This window comes from Octopus bimaculoides, chromosome 17, assembly GCF_001194135.2.
Source record: "Octopus bimaculoides isolate UCB-OBI-ISO-001 chromosome 17, ASM119413v2, whole genome shotgun sequence".
Lineage (NCBI taxonomy): Eukaryota > Metazoa > Mollusca > Cephalopoda > Octopoda > Octopodidae > Octopus > Octopus bimaculoides.
In genome coordinates this window covers 855,935-862,374 of record NC_068997.1, presented here as the reverse complement: position 1 = coordinate 862,374, position 6,440 = coordinate 855,935, and positions in this window count along the sequence as shown.

Genomic DNA, 6,440 nt, shown 5'->3' with positions numbered 1-6,440 from the left:
AGAGAGAGAGAGAGAGAGAGAGAGAGAGAGAGAGAGAGAGAGAGAGAGAGAGAAAACACAATGAAAATATCTGAACCCATCCGAAATAGTAATCATTTTAGATACATCGATTTGTTCTCTAACAGAGAGTTTATGTTAGTTTTTACGCGTGAGATATCCTTTCTATATTCATCTTATTGGTGTTCGAATATTCTATAATATCTGCTAGATTAAGTGTTGTGGAGTAATAAAATTTAATGATATACCTATTTAAAATGAAGTGATACTTGTGTTTCGTAGAAAAGATATTATTTAATATATTAAAGAAAATCTTTGGGTATGCTTTTTGCTTGAGACGCGTTAAACCGCGTTGCGTTCCTTTTGTTTTAATATTTCTATTTTTACTATCGTAGGTACTAATAGTTTTTAAGTGAGGTTCCTCGTAATTACTCTTAGTGGGTAATCTCAAGAATCTCGAGTTTGGGAAATTTGTTTTAGAAATATCAGAATAGATTATGTTATTTCGTACCTTACATTTTAGGTTTGATGGAGATTTTGTATTAGCTGTGCACTTGCCGCCAGCTTCATCTTTATTCTTAGATTTTAGCATATTATAGTTTTCACCTTTCTGTTTGCTTATATGTTCGCACTCAAGATTAATAGATTGGCCATATTCGTTTATTAGTTTAGTCATATTATTCCGATAATTTGTAGGTTTATAAGTTTCGTCTCCAGCTGTATCAGTTCTTTTTTTATTTTCATTTTCAGAACCGCCACTCATTATTTTCCTAGTCACATTCGTGATTATATTAGCATTATCATTATCACGTTTACTTTCTGTATTACTATATTTAGACGGTTTATGAAAAGAATTAAGTGGTTTATAAATATGCTTTGTATGTTTATGCTGAGTAATTACTTTAAAATCAGAATTACTTGTATTCGAGGAAGAAATAAATTGAAACTATATCAAAGCCATTTTTCAACAAAACTCCATTATGATGTTTAGAGTTATAACTAAATTACTTCTGCTTTATAATATTCATAGTTATTATTAAATACGTCTACGTTGGAAGGAAGTCTAAAGGAAATGTTCTTTACAAGATTACATATATAATTGATTTTGGATGATAGGAAGCTTTCTGAACTTTTATCCTTTCTTTTATCTTTTACTTGTTTCAGTCATTTGACTGCGGCCATGCTTCGGCACCGCCTTGAAGGGATTTTGTCGAACAAATCAACCCCAGGACTTATTTGTTTTAAAGCCTAGTACTTATTCTATCGGTCTCTTTTGCCGAGCCGCTAAGTTACAGGGACAGAAACACACCAACACCGGTTGTGAAGCAGTAGTGATGGACAAACACATGACAAAGACACACACACAACACACACACACACACACACACACATATATATACATATATGACGGGCTTCTTTCAGTTTCCGTCTACCAAATCCACTCATAAGGCTTTGGTCAGCCCAAGGCTATAGTAGAAGACACTTGCCCAAAGTGTCCTGGGACTGAACCAGGAACCATGTCGTTAGGAAGCAAGCTTCTTATCGCACAGGCACGTTTGCGCGATTTTCGTTAGGTTTGTGGAAAGAAGCGTGTAAGCCCTGCTCTGAGTTTAAATTCCGCAGAATATAAGAACTTCGGGCCAGACACCTTTCGACATTGGTTCCATCTCTCAGCGTTCTGAATTGAAATCCTTCCATGGCGCTGTTTAACACTATCTTCTGGTATGTTGTGTGCCTTTAGTGGAGGCTACAATTTTGGAAGCATTTAGGCCAAGCTTCTAGTTTGAGTATACCTTTGTGACTTTCTCTCAGTAGCCCTATAAGAGGATATGAGCACGGCCTTCACTCTTGACTAGTAAGGCGAGAGTTGTAAAGTATATAGAACACAATACGTTGGATGAGTGGATATATATGTTTATTATACCAAAACTCGATTGTCTATTCTGAATTTCCCCCATGACTAGATTCTTCAGGTCTTCTTGAAATGCCTGGCGCTATGTGTTCTTGGCCAGGCCCTTTCCAAGTTTTCTTTCTTCCGGTGTTTACGTCATCACTTTCTTGCCTACCGAGTGGCTGGCAGGTACAAGTTGTCATTTGGCAAGCGAAACTAACACAGCACCATGGTGTTTTGCGGTGGTTGGAATTAACTTCGTTGAAGAACTTCCTCATTTGTAATTCTACCTCGCAATGAGACGTTGGGGATATTTCGTAAACACCATTGGTAGAATGTATCCAGCCTCTTGGTCAGCTTCGCCAAGATTTTTCCATCTTTCACTTCTATACAGAACAGTTGTCAGTTCTGTTATTGAAAACCGAAAGGAGGGGAGAAAAGAAAAGAAGGGAGAATGAGGAAAGAAAGAGAAGAGGAGAGAAAGAAAGAGAGAAAGAGTAGGAAAGAGAAGGTTGATTGAGTGCGGGGAGAGAGAAAGAGAGAAAGAGAGAGAGAGAGAGAGAGAGAGAGAGAGAGAGAGAGAGAGAGAGAGAGAGAGAGAGAGAGTGATTTGCGTTGAATCTCAGTTCGGAAAGTTAGCAAAAGTGAGCAGTGAAATGTACTCTGGAAAAGAATAGAGTTAAAGAAAGAAAGAAAGGAAGAAAACGAGAGGCGGAGAACGAGAAATGTAGCAGTAAGTTTTTGCTGTACATTAACTCACATGCATCACACACATACACATACACATGCATAAACACGCACACGTACACACACACACACGGACACACGTACATGCAGACACACATCCATACAGACACATGTACACGCAGACGCATGCACTAACGCAAGTCTGGACATTCGGTTCATATGCTTATTCAACCTTGATTAGTTCTGATCTGAGTTCTGTTCCGAATGCGATTCATAAAATACCTCCTTCCCCACCATCCAGTAATGTATTACTTGGAATTTGTAAAGGTAAAATAAAAATACCTCCAAGAGACTGAACTGCTCACAACGATTGGCACTTGGTTTCAACTTTATAGAATCAAACGGACGAGGGATAAAAGATGGAATGTCACTATATCTCCATTCACATCCCTTGAATATTAAATATTTATTCTGCGCAGCTTTCAGTAGTTTATATATTTAGATGCTAAATAGCAGAATACTTCTCTTCAAACTGGTACCACGGAGTGGAGACAGCAGGCTGCCGTAAGCAGTAACTTTGTAAACCTACCGAATGTACAATGCTTTACAGAGCTTAATTTAATTTCTCCAATTGCAAAGGTTACTTGCAATATTAAGGGGCTTTATCCAGGTGAGAATGTGTCTCTTATCCGTTTCACACGGGAGATAAGATCGGCCGAGTAAGTCGTGATGGTTTTGCAATGGATAGGCATACAGTCACAAATAAGGGGAAAAGAGTAAATAAAAACATTGTTAGTTTTATATGGAATTTGATCTGAAGACCTCTAAATACGAAGGCAAGTACCGTTTCCTGTTGGGTATTTCTTCTATTTGCCATTATAAGATTCTGAATCAAGGAATCTTATAATGTTATTTCATTATTTCATGTTGCCTACATATAAAACGACTTTCGTTGTTTTATATGTGATTACGACAAAAGTAGAGTCATTTACAATGTATAGTGTCATTGTGTATCGGAAGGTATGATAAAATATTGTTATATAATGACACAAAACAATATTTTGCTGCAATAGGAAGTATGACTGGTGTAATAATTGATTGTAAACCAATCTGGTTTTAACGTAGAGAGAGTGAGGAGGGCGAGAGGGGAAGGTGTGAGAGAGGGAGTGTGTAGCGGAAAGTTCGGTATGTCACCGTGATGGTTTGGTGATTAACAGTACAGTCAGAGTCAAACACATAGCATCACATTGTTGTATATTAGTAATGGGTTACTCATTTAGAATCGCATCAGTTAAGGCAATCAGAAGTAGATTTTTCCAACACTGAAGTTGCTGTTGGTATTGTTGTTTAACCTCAAGCCAAGCTCTAATTAAAACGCTCCGTAATTTAAAGACATTCCTGCTATGTCCGTTTCGTCTTATTTCGTTTCAAATACAATGTAGTTACGATTCCTTATCCAATTTTAAGACAACAGAGTTTTATTTGAGGGAAATTTAGCAATAATTTACAGCAAATCATGCAACACGTAGGGGTTCCTCGTTGGATCGTTTTCTTGACCTTTTCATCTTTTAGTCAGGATGAAAGAATGCACCCGTGACACTCTACAAGGTCTCCGAGTTTGAAGTGACAGAGAGAGAGAGAGAGCAATATATGCACAAACCAGAGACCTAACTCGAATATTTGCAACAGAGTGGACTCTGCTAAAGGTTTCCATCTACAAGGTGATGGTGCTGAATCGTGTGACAGTTCGCCTCTGAAGAACAAGAACGATTCCTCCGGTAGACATCCATACAGGTTCCGTCCACCAGATTCCAACTCATAAGGCATTGGTCGTCTCATGGCAAGGGTAGAAGATCCTTTCTAAAGGCACCATACAACGAGATAGAATCTGTCAACTACGATCTTATCAAACAAACTTAACCACACAATCTTGAGGCGAATGTTTGACGCTGTTATGGTTGGGTTGGTGTCAAGGAAGATCATCGAAGATTGTTAAGTGGAGCATTTCTTTCATATTTAAAGTAACTATGAGTATATCTTGATATTGTTGATTGAAACTAGATTGTTGTGTTTCTATAAAAAACGGTTTTCAAGATCTCTGACAACAAAAACAATGCATTTATATACGGAAAGAAGAGGCGCTTTTTTATACAAAAGAAGTGTGATGACAAAACTGAATTTTGAGAAGTCAATCGCTTTGATAGACAACCTGCTGAGTCACTTGTGAATCAGAGAAGTGGTACCCAAAAAGAAGTTCAGTTTACTTAAGGTGTTCTCGTAAAGAGAAGCTTTTGACGAAATTCTCATTTAAAGATCGGACAATGCTTGAAAATGTATTAAGAAATATTATTATATGTATGTATGTATGTATGTATGTATGTATGTATGTATGTATGTATGTATGTATTTGTGTGTGTGTGTATGTATGTATGTGATGTTAGTTTTCGTCTCTCTTCTTTTATTAGGTGTTACTTTACTTAATGCCCAGGTTGAAGTGGAGGCGCAATGGCCTAGTGGTTAGGGCAGCGGACTCGCGGTCATAGGATCGCGGTTTCGATTCCCAGACCGGGCGTTGTGAGCGTTTATTGAACGAAAACACCTAAAGTTCCACGAGGCTCCGGCAGGGGATGGTGGCGAACCCTGTTGTACTCTTCCACCACAACTTTCTCTCACTCTTACTTCCTGTTTCTGTTGTGCCTGTAATTCAAAGGGTCAGCCTTGTCACACTGTGTCACGCTGAATATCCCCGAGAACTACGTTAAGGGTACACGTGTCTGTGGAGTGCTCAGCCACTTGCACGTTAATTTCACGAGCAGGCTGTTCCGTTGATTGGATCAACTGGAACCCTCGACGTCGTAAGCGACGGAGTGCCAACAACAGTGCCCAGGTCGAAACACAATCCGTGTTGTTCGTTTTGATGTTTTCTTTTTTTTTAGCGAGCGCACGTCTGCACTTTCGCAACTACATTGGACTAAGGACACTGTTAGAATGAACAGGTGCCAAAACTGACTACTGATGAAAAGATCAGACTTGTACATGTCCCTCTGTACTGTCTTTTCATTTTTTCTTTAGTTCTCTTGCCTGTATATATGTATATACCTATATAAATATATTACAGAGATCTCATTGTGACCTCCTTTGTTTTCTATTTAAGGCCCCTCGCCCTTGCCCTTTCTGGTTATCACCTATATACCATCACCTTGCTAGAACTTCTGAGCATGTTCTTTAACGTAGACACGGCGCAGTAAAATAGGGGTAGGGAAGAGTATCTGACATTAATTAATTTATCACAGGTAGCAAGAACTTAACTGTCAATTCCCAAAGGGTTTAATTCTAAGGGGATGTAGAATACTTGCTGAATTGGATCTTTTGATTGTGATAAGGATACAGATAAAGGTAGCTCTATCACCACTACTCTTTCTTGACTCCCATTGTTATTTTCTTCTGCCACTCTAAATTATTGTAGGCTTTAAGTATTTTTTTCCCAAAGTTCATTCTTTTACAATAATAGCAATAAACAATGTAGTTCCTTTATTCTCTAGTTCTGATGAAAAACTTGCTAAAAAATTATATTGGAGTATCCTGTATGTTGAAAACCTATATGGTCTTATGCGTCCGAGGAGAGCGGTTTATTTCAAATAGACGTAATGCTTGCATTGATCGATTAAATGGAAGCACTTGAAACGGCTGTAGTGAACTAATGCCTGAACATCCTCGTTACTTATTCGCTATATATATGTATCTGCGTATGTATGTATGTATGTATGTATGTATGTATGTATGTATGTATGTATGTATGTATATATGTATGTATGTATGTATGTATGTATGTATGTATGTATGTATATATATATATATATATATA